General features: G+C 37.1%; 1 protein-coding gene across 5 annotated transcripts in view; it reads right to left on the reverse strand.

The window, feature by feature from the left end:
- The window catches only part of MOCOS (molybdenum cofactor sulfurase), a 229,537-nt gene that overhangs the window by 71,763 nt on the left and 137,481 nt on the right, over positions 1-20,293 (reverse strand). The window lies entirely within an intron of this gene.

Here is a 20,293-nt window from a genome sequence, read left to right on the forward strand (position 1 = left end):
GTTCAACCAATTCTTGGAAAGAAAAGTAGCAGCCCAAAAAGAAAACCAGAAGCAAAAAGTTGTCTGATAGTTCATACACATGCACTCCCACACAAAAACACATTAAACGTGGTCAATAAAATACTATCTGTCAAAAAATATGTAATGTAAGTCCTAATGAAGGCCTAATGAGTAAAATGTAATTTAAAAAAAGTCTTATTAGTGGCTTTAGTGAAGAAAGACTCCTTTAAAAATCATTTTCTGGTTTGTGATTAATAGGGGAGCTGCCACAGTCCAGGGAGATTTTATATTTTCAGCCATATGACTTTTTGTGTTGAGTTTCTTCTTCAGCCAGGCCCCCTTCTCTCCCTCTAGCTCAAACATTTTCATGTTTTTTTCTACTTGTTCTGTTCTTGCACTGGTGTACTTCTCTAGACCTTTCATGAACCAGCAGTGGTGAGCCTACTTGGTTCTGTTGCGAATTCATGCTTCATGAACAATACCCACAGAATGACACTTTCTCTGAACCTGACAAGGAGATATTGATTGCACAAATACATTAAAACCAGAGCTGGAGATCTCACAAATTAAGTTCAAATCCATTCATGTAACTAAGAATTGATTTCTTCTTGTAGTAGGGTCAGAAACTCTGAAGAGGTCCCTCCTCAGTCCCTTGGTCAACACCTGAAACGTGTGTCTGCAAAATGTATGTACATTCACTTTTTCACCTGTTGAACGTTTAAAAACTTGCTTGAAAGATGGACCAATATCTATAAAATCAAGACTGTTTTTCCAGCAGAGAGATAATAGAAATAAAGAACATCAAGGTTTAAAAAAATCTTTATTTTCAAGTTATTTTCTATAAGCACAAAGACAAGAAATGTATTCTTGCTAACACAATAAAATTAAATACCACTCATACTCAGAATTCTGAGGATGGTGTTTGCTACTTAGGAAAGATACCACACAGTGTAAGACTAGGAGAATAGTAGGAGAATTAGAAATTCCAGGCATAGTCTATATTTTACCATAACTGGCTTGCCCCATAACTTTTAGAATGGGACTTCCTCCAAATAAAGATCACAGTCTTTTCACACAAGCCCACATTGAATTCTCATATAAAGTGGTATAAATCTAGAGAAATTCATCAGTCCAATTTAACCTTATAATTATTTTCTACTGCATTCATAAGATACTTTAACATACATACAATTATTCTAAATCCACTCAAAATGTAGGCTATTAATTGTCTAAATTATTTACACAAGTTTGGATGTATTCCTTTACTGATTTTCCCTTAACTGTATTTCCTATTTATATCATGGGGTTCATTCTTTCTATATTGCTAAAGCTATGCAGTTTTGTAACGCAGAAACTTTCAGGTGGCAAGGTGATTCATAGACTACTTGAAATGTTATTTTTTAGATGCTTATCTTGGGAAGGAATAAACAGGAATGATAAATAATGTTCCAAATCTGGAACTATTTCAGTAATTTCAGAATCTTCTGATTGTTTTTGTTTAGCAATATGTGACCACACTGCTGCTGGGAGTGGGAAGTAACAGGACAATTCCCCTTAAAAAAAAAGGGTTTATCAGAAAATCTAAGTTCCAGTTTAGTTGTCCAAGAGATGAGATTAATACCAGTGCACTGCAGAACTCATAAATTTTAATCCTCAGGCTTGCTGTTACTTCTTGTTTTCTGCTTTCTGAATATAGACAGTTTATGTTTTCAAGCTTTTCTCTGAAACAATGAACTAGAAAACTGAGCTTTTGACTGAGTCTTTAGTTAGTCACATGACTAATGAAAATGTTAATTATTTCAGACTTGGGAAAAAATCTGAACTGCTGAGATCAGTGAACCTGCGCTCCTTTTGAAAGCATTCTCAAATTGTTGGTCCATTACTTCAAACATATAAATATATACCTAGTAATTTCATAGCTTGTGCTTTATTAAACCCATAAACTAAGCTGAAGCAGAGAGACACAAAACAATACCCAATAAGCATACAAACTTAAACTGAGTTTCAGAATAATTTCTTTTGCACTGGCTGACGAATCAAATGTGCCTTGTCAAACAGCTGGGAATTTGGCAGATGAAAACTCTGAGACATGAAAGGAAGGAATAGAGGGACAACCTCACAAGATGTAGCAGTTAACCAGACTTAACACAGGTGCTCTACAAGCACACTGTGAAACATGCGCTGCCCAAAAACACACAGCATTTGCATAAGATGGACATCAAATACAAGGGTTTTGTTTAGCTTCAAAACAGTTCTTAGATTCCTATTAACACAACTGTGACTATGCATATTTATATCTATTCTGCAATATTAAAAAAGACCTTTAAACTAAAAAACCCAACCCAAGAACAAACCGCATACACATACACAGTGGCTTCTACCCTGCAACAGTTCACTATGTCCTCCTTGGCTATGAGCTCCTTTTTACAGGAAGTCACAAATGCTGGCATGATCTGGGATGGGATGGAATGGGATGGGTACTAGTCAGCAGCTCTGACCTGGCCCAGCTCACCCATGCACCTTGGCACCACCAACCACTATCCTGAAAAGAGCTTCCTAGCAGAGTGGCCAATCTGACCTGGTGCTTGTGATAACTTTGTTTTATTCTCCCTGTCCCTGCTGGGACAGCTCACAGGTTGAAGGCTGCAACTTTATTTTGGTGCCTCTATAACAGCATAAGGTCTCTCAAACCAGAAGACTTGGATGCTTCAAGCAGTTTCCTATATAAATATGAAAACGGGACTGTAAGAAAGAGGGAGATTTCTGGTTCTTCTCTGTATTAAAGTAAAAGGGAAGATATGTGACCATAAGCAAGTGCCCAAAAACATTTATTAAACCCCTGCAAATTCTTTAATGAATACTATGCAATACCTAATCAAAATAATTTTTTAAAATATGGTGCTGAACTCATAGTCATATTTCTCTTAACATGTAAAGCATTTACAAGATAGCTTCCAATTTCTACCTCCAAAGAATACTGCTTTTAAGTCAAGAATATTTGAGACAAATCTCTTCTTAACCTCACTAAAACAACTGCAGTGAATGAAACTGCAGTGAAATATTATGTCTTCTACCGGGGCACGTAGGTCCCACTGAATGCCATAGGAATTGGACATGTTCAAAGGCAGGCCACACCCAGCTTCTTCAGCTTGACTATGACCACAGCTGCACTGTGTATCTTGGACAAGCATGAAAATCTGAAAGAGAGTAAGGCTCTAATTTCCATGATTCACAGGTAAATCATCTTCCCTATGCTTCTCCAAAGAATGCAAGTTCTGTAGCTTTACATTTTTTGTCTGCTCACTTGTGTGTCTCACATCTGTTAAACTGTTTCTGAAACCAAAAGAATTCAATACCTTAAACTAATATTCACAATTAATAAATATAAGAATGCAGGGTTTCATTACAAAAAAAAAACAAACAAACTGCCCTTTTTATAAGGTGCTCAAAGCCTACATAAAAAAAGACCGCAGCAGTGGAGTTTCTCAGCACCCAAGTCGGACTGCAGCTGTATTCCACTGCAAAAGCTCATCTTGCTCAGCCCCAGTCCTCAGAAACATCTCACCAGAAGAATGTGTTGAAAAAAGGTGGACCAGAACCATCCTTTTTTGGAAGCCATTAGATCTGCATGAGGCAATATGATACTTTGAACTTCTAAAAGTAGTTGGAAGTATGATTTCCTACTCAAGATGTCATTATCTCTCATACTGTGACAGTGATAAATACTGGATTTTGCTGGATCATGGGCTGGAAGCTACCATTTTTTTCTAGTTAAAAATAAAGGTTTTCAGAAGAAATAGTGTTATAAAAGGAGAAAGAAGGGCTGAAGCTCTATCCACTGTCCCACAGACTGTATCTGAAGAAATGCTTTCTTGTGTTGACTAGGAAACAGAAGAACAATGCTGAAAAGAGAAATTGAACATTTATGAGGAAAAGATGAATGAGATTTTAAAAACTTATATTAAAGCTGTGCTATTTGTCAGGGTTTTGAAGAAATCCTGAGAATGAGAGTTTAGGGGCTTTGAGTAACTTGTTATATATGTGTTCTGCCGTCTACCCTCACTCCCCCAGGATTTGTGGAGCAGCTTATATTTTGAAGCTAGCTTTCTTCACACAGTTTTGTCAATCCTGGACACTTCGTTCTTCTGCTTAGACAGGTTTTATGCAAACACTGTTTGCAGGTATTCCACTCTTAAGAGCAAAAGAAACTTTCCAGAACTGTGCCAAAAAAGATTAGTTCTGGCTCATATTTTTGCCATAAATATTTTGCCAATATTTTATACTTTTTCTTTAATCAAAGAAGCAATCTAGCCCATTAACTGACTTGTCTCAATACAAAATATGGATTTGAATAAAAAAAAAGTTTGCAGGTACCTATGCTGAGATAAAGTACAGTTTTAAATTTCAGAGGATATTTTTGTTATCTCTAAGCAAGTGACAGCTACTGCCAGGTATAAGAACTATCTTTCTTCTTTGACTCCAGCTTTCAGTCTGCTTTAACTTTTCTAAGCTTTGAAATGAAGATGTTCTTAATACCAGAGAAAGAGGCTTTGCATATGAAACGAATTATTAAACTCACATGAGATGCATCCATTTTGGAGAGAGGGATTGCATGAAAGAAAAATATGCTGTGATCTTTTCCTTCTTGTCACTTTCATATTAAAACAAATGTGTCATTATTGGGAAGGGTTTGTCCAAGGTCATTCAGTTGTTCAGCACTTACAAGCTGGCAGACCATCACAGGCAGAAGTGGCGCATACATAGAATCATTATTGATGCTGGCAGTCTCCACCCTTGCTAATGCTACTTGTTCTGTCAGCCAGTCCCCGGCTTTTTGCAGGCAAATGCAATTATTCTTTGAGCTGTGCCTCAGATCTGCAGTTGAAGGGAGCTGTTTGATGCTACACCACAACTAAGTAACAAATGGTGTCATGCCTATTACAGAACATGCAAGTTAACAACTGCTGTTTAATTAGGCTTAAATTCTCCCATTTAAGGCATAACATGAATGCCAAGCCATGTGCTGGGCATCTCTAAAGGAAAGTAACTTGCCTCCTTCCACTTGTGAAATGGATGAAGGGCTGCCTTCTGGATGCTGTGGTAGCTCCCAAAGAGGGGACCCTCTTGGACAGTGCTGATCCCATCTTCAGGATACAGGTGAATGACTCAATTACTCAGATTCTGCTGTTACCATAAGGCAGAACTACACCAGCTACTGGATTCCCTGGCTCTGGAGCCCAGCAGAAAATTTCCTCTGCTCTGCAAACATTAAATTTTTTTCCCTGCTATTTTTTTTATTACTATATTTGGAAATTTGTAGTTGTAGCTGAAATTACTGAAACATGACACTATGCAATTGACAACTGGATTTATTAACATGAAACGAGGTATTTGAGTTTTCAGCCAAAAACTTTAAATAACTTTAAAACATGAACATTTGAGGATAAAAAAAAATACATTTAAAAGACTCATAACATTACATTGACTATCATTTTAACCTCATTGGTCAAAATATATATTGGTATGTTCAAAAGCATCTGAAGAAAACAAGTGTTTTATAAGCTGCAAAGCCCTAAAAAAGTTTTGTCCAGACTTTTAGTCAGCCTCACTTCAGGCCTTGAAAAGGTGATAAGTGAATGTGGAAATCATTTTCACACACATGAAGGACAAGGAGCTGATCAGGAGTAATCAGCATGGATTTACAAAGAGGAAATAATGCTTAAACAACCTCATAGCTTCTTCAATGAAGTAACATGCTTTATGTCACTCCTATCTAACCTCCCATAAACGTCAACAGATCCAACCCAGGTATCTCAGATTATATCCCTTCCCTTTTAAGGATGCGGAGAAAGCAAATGAGAAGAGCAGACAGAAGCTACCACTATCTCAGCTTTACTATCTCTTCTGGGGGCAAGTAAGACCTGCAGCAACTTAGAGAACACTTCTGACTGGTCACTAGAGGTGGGAAAGTTGGGAGATCATAGCAGCACTTTTGTCAGACCTAGGCACATATCATCTTTCCCTACTTCTGTTTCTCCTTATTTTCTGTATAAGCATGTCATGTCACACTGCCTTTGAAGCAGAAAGTACTGATAATGTTGTCCATCTTTTTGTTTTCTTTCCCTTGGCCTCCCAGGCCTCATTCCCCTTTTGATTATGAGCCCAGGAGAAGTTTGTAAAAACTGGTCCTAATTCTCTTCTGACATGAATGTAAGTCATAAAAAATGAAAAGGTAGTCAAAGATTGTTAACAGGGGAGAATGGGAAGCAGTCTGTATCTCCTCCACCCCATGTTGTAAAGCAGATACAGGTGCTTTCTTTAAATCTCAAGGCATTAACACTGCTTCATAGCCATTCTGCCAGTTTTATTAATTGCTCTTCTATTCCAACCATTTCATAAGTAGACTGTGCTTCTAATCTGGCTATTTATCCTAATATTTGATGTTTCTGACTCACATAAATACATTATGTTTGAATGCAGAGAAGTACTTTGCATGACAAATTTGAGATTTCTGCTGGAAACATTTGACTGAAATTTATTTTTTCTATCCATAGGGAATCAGTCTCTACATTATTTGATTGTTATTCACATTTCGGTAATCGCATTACGAAGCTCTATTAAGAAATGAAATGGCAATGTGCCTTTTTCTCCTCTAAGAGCAAACGTCACCCTCCCCCTCCCAAAAGCACAAACCTTGAAAAAGCATTAGAAAATTAAAAAGCTAACAGAAATAAAATGATGTATCTGCATTTGAATATTCATTAAAACATGACATTGCTTAGTCACTGCTTGCCATTTGGGTGATGCACAGTGCTTAGGCAAGCTTAATGTGACAATGGGAATTCAGTCTTCTTTTTACAGGATGGGTGTAAACTTCAGCAGTCAGATTCCTAATGGTGTTCAGCTGCCCTAATTGCATTAATATTGTTAGGCCATAAACCACGTTACATCAGTTGATGATCTGACTTTATGTTGCAAATACGACCACAGAGAAATAGTAACAGATTTCATTTCTGAGCTTTATTCAGATCCATCTTGATATTCCTCATTCTATCCAGCATCTGCTCTACCTACAATGTTTTATACTAAACACCACATGCCTGAGTTGTCTTCTGGAGTTATTTGCTCTTGGCATTGTTTGTCCTTTGCTTCTATATTGTTATACTCTTCCAGAGGCTTCCTTTAGCAGTTCCTGCACTAGCAGAAAATTTACCGTACTTTATCTCACTCTGTGTAGCTTTTATCAAACATCACAAACACAAGAAAAGATGACATAAAAATATCTTTGGGCTACTAAAACCCATGAATCAAATTCATCTCTTGTTTCACCTCCCAAATCGCAGTGATCTGTTAATTGTGTCCCCCACTGCTTTTAGGCTTTATGAGCATCAAATCACAGCAAGTTTTTTCTCTGGAATTTGCTGAAAAAAAAGTGAACAAAAATGGCAACTAAACAAAAAATGCTGCCTCTACTCATACCCTTTTAAATATCAATTTTCTAATCTGAATATCTGACATATTTACTGCCCCCTGACTATTTGGAAGCACTTGAGAATCTCTTTTGCTTTGTTATACCATCCCAAAACTCCCACTGATAATGTTTCCACCAACTAACTAGCAGGAAACCCTTGTTTTCTGTACTTGGAAAAGATATGAACACAAAGTTGTGTTGGAAATAGAAATCCAGGGGAAGGCACAGCATTGCACCCCAAGTACAGACGCTCTGCTGAACCAGTTGTGCCTGTGCTCAGAGCGTGAAGAGGAGGGTGTTGAACTGCACAACCCCATGGGCACCCTTCCCAGCTGTGATTTGCATTATCAGTACATGATGGTTGTGCAAAGGTATCTAGATTGCTTAGCTGATAATTATTGAAAAAGGTAAAAATTCCTTCTATATTTGTTATCAATATAATGTCCACTAGTCATGTAGGGCATATTAGTGCTAGAGATAGATAAATGGCTTAGTAATTTAATGGAAGTGATTAACAGAAACTTGTCAACCCATTGAAATGGGTAATTACTATCTCTGCATTACATTTCTTGCAATTAAACTAGCACAAGCCAAACATCCAAATGCATTACACACATCAAGAAAAAGATATTCTGGAATCTGAACTTCATTGTTTTCCTTAATAATTGGATGAATTCAGCAGTTTGACTGCCTGGATCAAGAGTGCATGTTGGCTAGCTCAAGGCCTCCTCATTGATCTTTTGCACACATGGTAAATAAGTCAGTACAACAACAGCTTGCAGCCTCCAAATCCTTTTACAATCCTTTTACTGTTTTTGCTCTTATTGAATGAAGTGGCATAGGAACAATTGGATTGTCCTCAAAGTTTCTTTTTCCCTTCCCATTCTCCCCCCTCTCCCCCTCTTTCTCAAACACTAGTTTAATTCCCCTGATGACTTGCTTATAAGAATAGCAAAGGCCTTGTGGAACAGCAGTAACAGGCGTCACCATGGGAATGCTTTAAACATGGCAAACACTGCAAACCCAAACATTTGGGAAAACACACATTTTGTGTTCTGCTAAGCAGGGTTTAAAATCCATACAAAACATCCTTTTTTCTTTTTTTTTCCTTTCTTTTTTTTTTTCTTTTTTTTCTGTTTGATCAGCAGAGACACACCCCCAAAGGATGCCATTGATTATTTTTGTCCCTGTTCACATAAGCAATCTTTTGTGCTGCTGCTTATCACTGATCACCCTCCAATTGTGTGGGCTCACTCGTGTGATGAGATAATCAGGACTGCATTACATATTTTGGATTATAAGAAACAACTGATTTCAGGGTGGTACTTGAGTATTTTCCACTTAAGTCTCCAGATAGTCCATGCAGCTTCTGTCCTCCACTCATATTATCTTAATGTAAAATTATGGGAGATTTTATATCCCAAATACCTTTGGACCTGACTCATGTTTTTTAGATTGTATTGATATGAAATTCAGTCCTCTGTTTAGTAGCTTCTGTCAGGCTACACAATATGGTGCCCCTAGAAGGGGCTATAAACCAGTAGTGGCAAACTCATAGCCCTAACAAGGATTGTGAATTCAAGCATTCAGCCACAGCATTTCATAATATTTATTCATGGAGACAGGTAAAACTTAGGTTAGTAGGTTGGTATGTACAACAACTACTCAGCCTCTAGGCATCTACTCTGGCCAAGATTTGAGGTGGATGCCTGGAAACAGAAATCTTTTAATCACTTAATCAGTGATGATGGAAAATTAGATGATCTTGCAAACAACAGCCTAAGTGAAATCTAACTGAGGTTCCTGTCCCTCTAGAAGATCATCTTATTTAACTCAAAATAAAAATAAAAAGATATTCTCACGCCATACCAATAGAAACAGTGGAGAAGACAGAAATTACAACAAAAAACCTGGTGATACTTGTTCTAAATGAAATGGGGTTGAAAACACCTCCATGAACAGACATGATCCTCTTTTCAAAAAAGCAAAGCAACAACAAAACTGCCACTAATGTGAAGAAAAAAAAGGGGAAAAATAAAAGTAAGAAATTAAAACAGGTGCATGGAAGCATTCAGAAAAGGCACTGGCCTGTTGTTTTCAACTTATTCACATAACATAATTTTGGTATACTTTAAGAAAATAGCTTACTCAAACTGGGATCAGGCTCTCTACTAGTTAGAAGCTGGGTTTCACTGCTTAACATCATACAGTCACAAGAAAGAAAAAAAAAACTACTGTTGCAATTATGGGATCTAAAAAGCAGCCTTTCAAAACATTTTCCTCTATCCCCACACAGGCTCAAACACGACATAACTATGAGCATCCAAACTACCCTGTCGTCTGCTCACTCATCTAGAATCAATTTGCTCTATTTTTTTTTTTTTTTTTTATACAGCATGGAAAGAAAATCATATCACTCAAAGTGTAGCCCCAATTTATGAAAAATTATTTATACAAATAAAACCGGCTCAATAATTCTGATCTCAGCCTTGCCTTGTAATTTCTGGGATTAAGTTCTTTTATGGCGTGAACTCCTAAACATGTTCAAGGAGTGAAACTAGCACAGTTGTTAAGGGTCAGGTCAGTACTTTAAAAATGTTTCTCAAATCCACCTATAAATGGCAGCTTTTCAAACAGTGTCTCTATGATCTTGACTAAATATTTGGGGCAGATATTGTCTCAACTCTCATATCTCTACTAACATCAATAAACAATGACAGCTTTTATCAGGTGAGGACTTCTCACAGTATCATTAATATTGGTTGCCTTGCACAGTGCTGTAATTGTTTAGGTCATCAGAAAAGGGGTGTAAAATGATGCCATATCAGAAATGCAGCATTTTCACTTTATTTTACACAGACTTGGAATTACCTGAAATATAGAATTGTGCTGGTAGACACTCAGAAGAAAACAAATTTTTATTTCTTAAAGGTTTTGTCTGTATGGTTATGGTATCAAAATCCTTCTAACACAGAGGGTTTACACCAGCTCTTGTGACGGCAGTTCAACCAAGTTTGCCCAGTGAAATAAGTACATACAACTTGCAGACTTTATGCCAACATCATTCTACTCTAAAAAATTCACATAGCTAAAATAAGAAAATTTGTGTTGGCGACCTTATCTCTCTAAATCCCTGTGATTTGCACTACTAATGATAAAATACATTAAAATTAGAAATCTGCTCATTCAATCCTTATGTTTTAAGGGAGTATAAATTTTCTTTCATGGACTGGATAACCTGAGAAGTTTATATTACATTGCTGTACCCTCAATTTATAAAGCTAAACGTGTCTTTCATTGAAATACTATCTTACGGCAGAATTTTTCTTGCTCAGCACCATTTTTTGTTGATACTTATGAGAGTGTCATTGACACTAGCCTAATACTTACAAAATAAATTGATTTTTATGACTGCCTTAAAAACTTATGAAGTGCTCAGTAGGAAGGTAACCAAAGTCTGAGCTGATTTGAAAGTTTATTCTTCAAAGGAGAAACTAGGCAGAAATTTTAGTGTCCTGGGATTTCAGTTGATAATGTGAATAAAATACAAAAAGTAGTAATTCTTGGTCGGAACAGAAATTAAATGGAAATTTTAGCATCACCTCGAGACAACACACTTGTGCTAAGAGAAAATAAGCAACAACCAGGATAAACCAACCCATTTCAAAACTTTGTTTTAAATTCAGTACAGTTAAGCACAGTTTGTAAGATGCTTTAACAAAATACTTGTAAGCTCTTTAAAATAAATGGATAAGAAGAAAAAAAGAAAGAGAAAGAAGAGGAAAAGAAAGGAGGAGCAAAGGAAAAACTTATAAAAATATTTTTCCAGATGCCATGGAACTGCAACATTTGTGATTACAGCAGCTCATAAGTGGAGATCCTTTGCCCAGTGAAGTCTTTTTTTCATGGAAATCAGTATGTGGATGAAAATGGGGGAGTAGAGAGTGTGATATGAGCAAGAATATGTGTGGATCTTAGACCCGGAGTTTGGCTAAGGTGCACACATGGACCTGAAAGCATAACAGACCTGAAATGGCCATTGAAAATGCATATAAACCCAGAATGATACAAAATTCATACCTTTAGGAATGCAGCATATGAAGTGATCAAAATTGATTCGGTGAACAGTAACCTCAGAGAATAGTGATATTTCAGTTAAATAAAGTTGATCTGAAAAATTTCACTGCTTTAAACAGGACTCTTATAAGAGGGGCTCATTTAAAATGATTGAACTGCCCCTGAAAAACAAACATAAGAAGCCAGATGCTTTTAAAAATATATTACCAGTAACAATTGTGAGAAAATATGCCCGTTCCAACTAGGTGGATGAGATGCTTCCTAGTGTCTTGAATCCACAGGTTACCTGAAAATGCCAAGCCCCATTTTTAAATATTTAATGACCTTTTGTTTAAATATTTAATGACCTGTAATCATCTGTATTCTTTCAGTTCTGATTTTCCACCCTCACAAGGCTATGCCCACCCCAAGGTACGTGGATGCCTCCAGGGAGGGCAGCAAGGCTGGACCAGAAAAGAAGAGGCAGGGCTGTTGGGTGGACTGCCAGGGCTCCTCCAGGGCTTCAGCAGAAGGAGGCCTTCCTGGCACTTCCATCTGTGCAAGCGCCAGCCATTTGCTCATTCCACCACTCACCAACTCTAAGTGTTTAAACCACAACTAGAGTAGCTAGTGTACAAGTGTTGAAACCGTGTCTACAACAGCTCTATTGTGAGCCATTAAAGATTCAGCAAAGGTGACAGCTGCAGCAGATGTTTATCTAAAAACAAACTGGAAGTATAGAGCAAGCATTAGATGTGAAACCAGCCATTGTAGGCAGAAAAGCTCTTCTGAATATATCCTATATTTCTTTCCGTTCTATATTGACTAAATCAAAGTTAGTGGAGACTATGATTAATACATAGAATCATAGGATCAACTAGGTTGGAAAAGACCTTTGAGACATAAAGTCCAGCCATGATTTGAAATTAGTCCTGTTCAAATACAGTGGATCATAAACTCTTTTATTCTCTCCTTTTCTGATATGCAGATCTCCACCAAAAGTAGTGCAGTAGATCAACAGGAAGTAACCTTAGCGAGACAATAGGAAAAATGCATTTTCCTTTCACTAATTTTGTGTCTGTTGATACGCTACATAATGTTTCTTCCCAAATAATAGATTTGATGCTCCAGGACATCTAAAAGCCTAAAAGTAGTCACTTCTACGTTAGCAGGTCTCCCCTCAGAGGTGTAAAGAATGGCATTGTAGGACCCAAGGAAGAGAATGCTAGTTAACATTTTGCCAGTAGATGTCTCTGCTAAACACACTGAAAGGAACATACTCGGTTTAAAACATCAGCAAAAACGCAGGTGACAGTTTGCATCCTTCAACTGAAGAGTAGGGTTAAAACCAACTAGGTCATTAGTAATTTTTGAAGACTATTCTTAGATAGTCACAATAAAAATGGGGTTTACTTTAAAATCAGTGACTCCCAAGTTAATTAAATATTGTCTCCTGATATTATCTCACTAAGTAAGAATTCACAAAAGTTTAAGCTTATGTATTAATATTCTTGACAGAAGTTATGAATGTAGAATCCTGGGGGAAAAATATTTTTATCATTTAAATTCTCCTCTATGTGAAAGCAAGAAATCTATTCCTACATCCAACAGAAAAATTTCTTTACTTAATATTTCTCCTCAAACAAAAAAAATCAGTATGTGGAAGAATAAATTTTCAGTTTAGGCTGAAATACTGCAGTGCATAGTAGAATAATTATGCCCCTGATGGATAAAATTCCAAGGTTCTTATATTTTCTTTACATCTATATGTTATTTGGCAATGGTCTTATTTGCAAAAGCCCAGCTTCTAAGCAAAGAAACTAATATTAGATTCTCATAATTGGTACTTGCCATTAACATACAGCGTGATTTTCTGATTAATAATGAAAAAAAAACTCAAAAGACACAGATCAGCTGGAAAAGCATCTGCTTAAAATACACACACGTAATTAGGAGAGGACGTCAAACAGACTTGATTACATATTTCATGGGTATGTGTCAAAGAGTGTAAAGCATTTGACTTAACCCCAGGGTGACTTCAAGAGGATTTACTCTATCTAGTGCTTATGATTAGCACTGTATAATCTGGATCTGCTGAACAAGTAGAGTTTTACACAATATGCAAATTTCCTTTTGCTTTAATTTAGCCTTTTTGGATTTAGCATAAAATCTCTGTGTTGCATGAAGGGCTGAAACAGCTGGATCCAGTTAGCTACAAAATTAAAAATGTTGGAAATGAAATAAGGCAATTTTTGCCACGGTAACCAGCATGCACTAGAATGGTACCCTGGGATCTGCAGAGGGATGTCTGCGCACCGACAATGCCAGCCAGACCTTCTTCCACAAAAGCCATAATGCTGCTCCCTAATTTTCTTGCATATAACTAAATTTATTTCACTGCCCTATCAAGGTTCATTTTCCAGGTGCATGTTGGTAAGAAAACTGTTCATGCATCATCCAAGGAAATTAATATCCACACAGTAACATTTTATTTCTTTGTTAGCATATCAAGATGTGGCAAAATTAATTAGCAATATATTATATTGTTTAGAACCTAATGGAATTAGTTTATATATATTTTCCAAGTCCCTTTCAGTTCTGTTTTTTAGCTGGGTCTATACAGAGACAATTCTTGAGTACTTTTTATACAGGTCTTAAGAATACAACTGAACCAGATTTTTTTTTCCCCATTTTAAAAGGGTATTCAAAATATAACAAGGACCCTAAGCTAAATCAATGAATTTTGGTATAAAAGTCTTTGAAAGGTCAGCAACCAAGAGTAGAAGCCCTTGCTTCTCCTTTGAAAACCACAGTCCCATAGGACTTTGTATCTGTCACTTAGCAGTTATGACAACCTTGCACTGAAAATGGCAATTCTTCAGATCCTAACTATATTTGATACAGAAAATTATCTAGAGAGAAAGGTACTGCATTCAGATAATGTTTCTTCTCCAAGATATCCTTTGGCCATGCGCTGGCAATGATGGATCAGTGTGTAGGAACCAGGGGATCTGAGTTCCATTGCTCTTGACTGCTGTTAATATTCCTATAGCCTTTATTGAAGACTTGGTTTTACTCCCATTTCGTCTTGATGTAGACTATTTATTGAAAGTGACAAATTTAACAATGCTATCTCAGGCAGAACTGGGAATAAATTCTGTATCTACAGTAAAAAAGGTAAGCCTCATCCATTAATTCAGACTTGCCTTCTAAATACATTGTATGTGTTTGGTTGTACTTCCAGACAGTTGGGCAAGACTGCCTCACTTACTTGCTCATTTTATAATACTTATTCCTTAATTGTTTTAATTTCATCTACAGCCATTAGCAAATGTGGATTCAGTTGAGCATGTCTATCCTAAGAAATTAACCACAGTTCCAACAACCTTCTTTTAATGCAAAAGAACCCACTGAGCTTTCTTTACAATCCTCTTTAACCAGCCACCTGAAAATGAAAATGATCACAGACTCATGAAGTCAGCTGTACATACACGCTGTTTATATAAGACATCTTTTTGACTGTTTTACCATAACAGAGACATGCTCATCCTTTAGACAGAATTTTTTTTTGCCTTTGCAAGATATCTTTTTCTGTAGTGAGACTGTGACCCTTTCCTTCAGGAAAAGCAACATCCACCTGAATAAACCTGGACTTCAAGCATCAGAAATTACTCACAGAGTAATGGCCAGGTAAGGGTTTCACAAATATAAAACCTGATGCTGAACCCTTGTGCTCCTCAGGGTTCTTCCACTGCATTCCCTGTTCTGCTTTACTGGTTTATTTCAACCACAAGAAATGTAGAACCTGCCCTGCCCAATACAAATCACAGATCTAAGGAAAGGTAAAAAACCTAAAACATCATTTCCACCTCAACTAATCTGACAGTTCAGCTTTCTATTCCCAAAGGGATCATTAGCAGGAAAGTTATTTAAAAGTCCTATACCACACTAAGCTAATCATTTAAGCTCCTTTAATGGACAATGAGAAGAACTGGTATTGCCGACTGTAATTCCTCCTGTCCTGAATTTCCAGAAAATGTCACAGGGATCAAGCTGGTGAAGTACTGTCTGTTCCACTGACTGCAGTGGGAATCTGAATGGTCACTTAGGTGTAGGTGCTGACAGCAACATAAGGTAAATCCCACCCAGAGGTAAAATGTAGGTCTGGAAATACATTTAGTCATCTAACTCCCTGCTCTCCTGAAGATTAGTATCTATGCAATTTACTAAAAGTAAAGTAAATTTTGTGGCTGAGGAAAGAAACTCAAGTCTCCCAAGTCCTCATCTAGCTCCCTGAACATTACATTAGCTTTCTTTTTGTGGAAGCATTCATAAGAGTGCATACACAGTCCTTGCAGTGAAACGCAATTTCTTGTTGCAAACATTAAAGCAAGCAAGTGCAAGTAATTACTCTGTAGAGGTTCTGATTCACCTGTCGGTCAGGGCTTAGTTTTTGGAAACAGTCTGATGTAAGGCAGAAATGATATATTTCTTATATTATCCCATGTTCAGTAAGGTACACAGAATCGTAACAAATTCAGACTGTTCACATTAGTAAAACCTTGTTCAGTGGATGATCTGAATAGGAATGAGGATTCACAGTTCAAGTCAGGGATAATTAGCATTCATATACAATGTAATAAAAAACCATATGCTGATTGCTTAGTCATCTGCTGTACTACTGTAAAAAAAAGACAATCTCCTTGGTTAGGAACATAATGATTTATTTTGAACTAAATAAATAGAGTAGATATAGAAATAGATTAATCACTGAAGTTTACTAAATGTTCTTCCATCTTGCTTTCCTGGTTGAGTGCTACTGTATACCTCTCCTGATTTCTGTAATAGGGAGAGAGCTGGCCAGGATTTTTTCATATTTGTTAGATCACCACCCACTACCTCAAAGAACCTGAACAACAAACAACGTGGGAAAACTGTACTCTTACCAGCTTATTAACAACAGAGTTTGATTTATATCTAAGCCCAGCTCAATGGGGACATCCACATCCTTATGTTACCAATCCGCACTGGGAAAAAAAAGGATTAGCAGAGACAGAAAACAGACAAGAATGTGAAGCTAATGACCCTATTCCTGTCTTAAAGTCTGTATTTGGGAATGAGAAGTGTAGGAGTGCAGCTTGCCACTTTTTAGGATCCAGAACAATTGTTCTTTTAAATTCAATGGCTCTTCAGCATTTCCGCTGGCTTTAGTAAAGTCAACACTGTGACCCACAACACAATATAGCTGAGAAAACTAACATGTTCAGCAGATGTCAGATTCCCCATGCAAATGCTGTTCTTGCTATTTAAGAAGGATGGAAGGGGAAAGGCATGCACAGGCCACACTAACTGGCATAAAAGATACTCTCCTGCTGCCAACAGGGTGAGGTTAAGCCTTCCTTGTTGAGAAAAATTAGATCAGTGACTCCATCATCTTTTCATGTGGAAACACATAAGGCACCTCAAAGCAAAATTGTCTCAGGTTTCTCCTTGCAGTCTCTAATATTTGGGATCTGCAATGTACACAGCCCTGCCAATGCAGAAGTTCTCAATAGCTGCAGAGACCTCAAGAGCTCAGTTATCACTGGATGAGTGAAAAGCCTGTCAGTGTTGGTCACTGACGCTCCCTGCCATTTCTTGCCTTGGCAAGCTATATGCAACAGCACCTGTGGGGATTCCCCAGTTATTAGCTGCCCCAGGCTGCTCTTTCCAGAAATCTCCCAAGCATGAAAGGAGTTTGCTACAAATTTCTCCCCTGTAATAACACTGGATGCCATCAAATGCCTTCACTGTAAAAGTCTTGTTATTTTGTTTCAACACAGAACAATTATCTCTTGCCATGAGTATATTTTCTTGTCAACAGTGCTGCACTTTTTCTTCATCAGCTCAGGTTTTAATAAAGGCATTTCCCCCTTCTTTTAGATCCCAAGAAGCATATTTTTCTCTCTAGCTGTATTATGCAAAAACTTCCAAAACATTTATCTGCAGTACTACTTTTTCTGTGTTATCTCCACAGGTCTGAGGAATGACTAATATTTTTGGTCCTTTTCAAGGCCTCTTCACAGATTAGGCAGTTTGGGAATACAAACCACATCAACGTTAGCAAATGCATACTAAAAAAAAACCCCAAACTTATAAAGAGTTTTTATTTCCAGAAAATAACCTTATATTCAGATTAAACTCTGCAAAGATAGCCTTGCCAGATTTCTTCTGGCAACTCATATTTTCAAAGCTTCTCAAATCATGTTCTTGCTGTTCTTCTCTGCTTTCAAGGGTACAAATGATGCCTAGTTCACATTAGTCAAGTCACAAAAGAAAGACGAAAACCTGGACTGACGTAACATGCTCGCAGCAAGAGCTGCTAGCAGCAAACAAATAACTTTCTTTCTAGTTTACTCTCTAAGCCAAGTTCATCTTGAGACAGAAATTTAGAAACAGAATCAGTCACCTCACTATCCGTGAAAGGAGAGGTGAGATTTTTGGGTTTTGACATACCAATAATGTCATTATCTGGGCATCAGAATAATTTTGGATTTTAAGCTCTTACATACTGCCTTTGCATTTAGAAATCAACCTCTTCTTTCTGATGCCAGAATTTACAATGCCTTCTCTTTAGTGCATCCATATTTTCCTGTTAAGAGTGTGGATGCAGCATCTATCTTCTCCCTAGTTAACTCATCAAACCTTTTCCTGAGGAATAAAACCCAAAACAACAACCCATAACTCTCCTGCAAGTACATTTAGAGAAGGTGCTAATTATGAGCAGTTAGGTGAGGATATTAGTATACATTGCCCAGCTTTCTTTTATGCTAATGCTCATCTTGTGGCAAACAGCTGGCATTAAGAAAGTAAAATTTTCATCAATGATTCATTATCTCTTTTAAATCAAGGGAAGAATTTCCCCCCAAATGAAGAATATCATAAATGTCAGACAAAATGGAGCATTTACTTCCAACACACCTATATATCACAAGCCAGAACACATCTATTAATGTCACCTTTAATCTTATGATTTTTAAAAGAAAAACACAAATCCATTAAAATTATGAATGAAAGCAGCACCAAGGATGAAAGCAGTAAAATTCACAAACATCACACCCACGATCCAAGTTTAGGTGACATGCCCAGACAATGGCAGAATGAAATCACAAACTCCACACAGGAGAAGAAATCCCAGTAATCCCTGCCAATCTGACTGAGGAGGAAATTCTTTTCTGTCCCTAAACTGGATGACTTGTATAACCCTAAGAGTTTAAACACAGCACGCATGAGAATCTGTGCAATACCACTAAATACAGGCTGCCCCACATCTCATCACTGGCTGCAACTAGTCCTTAATGTACCGGAGGATGGTAAAAATTATTATAGGGCAAAACAGAAGCCAGAAGTCCCAAAGACCAAGTTAAAAATCAAAGTTAGCCTCACCATTTAGCATCCCACACTTTGGGATGCTTTGGCTGTTATATGATACAATCACCTTTATGAAAGCTAATGCAACCTTTACTCTCTAGCAACTAACCAAGTATCCAGTGAATTTAAAAACAACTTTCAATTCATCATCTTTAGGAGACCTAGTCTGCATTTTAAACTTTTTTCCAATACATATCATATTTTCTTGTGAAGTGAATGAATGCTTCCTGAACAGCCACTATAATTAAAGTAATCCCTGTAATATTATTGCAAATTTACCTTTTGTAAAACTGATGAAAATTTACTAAGAAAAATACATACCACTAAGATTAAGTTTAAAAATCACATAGATGCAAGACCCCTGAAAATGGCTTAAATACACAAACATATCATGATGTAACTCTGTCATGAAATATGTATTGTTGTTTACTGAAAGTTGAGACAGGTCAGGAATTTAGTCAGATGATATCAGATTCAGAAACAGATCTCTCTTCTTCACAAAACTGCCTAACACTGAATTTCTGATTCACCCTCCATTAGCGGTCTCCCTCCCCACCTTCAATAATTATACTGGTAGAACCCCACTACAGTGTATCCCAAAAGAACTTCAGCAGTGCTTTTATTACACAGAAAGATACAATTAATAACAATAATAGTTTATTTTGTTTGTTTCCACTCCAGGCCGTTTCCAACCTAGAATAAGAATCATTATTTGTGTTGGGGGAGTGCAAACAAGTACTCCAGGACCTACGGCAAAGTGAGATTCGGGAGTGGTTCACCTCTGACAGAGCATTTTGCCACTGAAAACTAACAGTGGGAGACATATGCATAAAGTGGCTTAAACCAAATCTGCAGTCCTTCTGGATTATGAAGTGTTTCTACAACATGCAACAGCTGTGTTGCATACACATAATTGCCAATAATCTCTGTTCAAAAAGAACAGAGGACCTTTGACAGAAATTAAATAACCTGTAAACCTTAAAAGGGAGAAAAGGATGGCAAGAGAAAATGGCAGTTACAAAGCACTGAATCTCTTGTCACATCGGTCATGCCAGGCACTGGTATATTAAATACCAATGTAAATTGAAGGGCTAAATGTTTTGAAACGTAAACAAACTGCTCCATGTTAATGGCTTCAAAGATACTCAAACAGTGGAAGCCACTCAGCTACTTTCTACTGTTACTTTGCTATTGCGTCTTTGTGAGGGTAAGGCAGAATAGATGTGTTCAATATACTCAAGTCTTGTGTGTACATTTGTGGAGAAAAGTCTGTATAATTTTTTTTTTTCTTCCAAACTAAGCTGGAATAATCCAATACATAAGACCTGAGTAAAACAATTACACCAAGGTCTAATC

The sequence above is a fragment of the Pezoporus occidentalis genome, unplaced genomic scaffold (assembly GCF_034315485.1).
Source record: "Pezoporus occidentalis ecotype Australia unplaced genomic scaffold, CSIRO_AGI_Poc_V1 ctg15, whole genome shotgun sequence".
In the NCBI taxonomy this organism is placed as follows: Eukaryota; Metazoa; Chordata; class Aves; order Psittaciformes; family Psittacidae; genus Pezoporus; species Pezoporus occidentalis.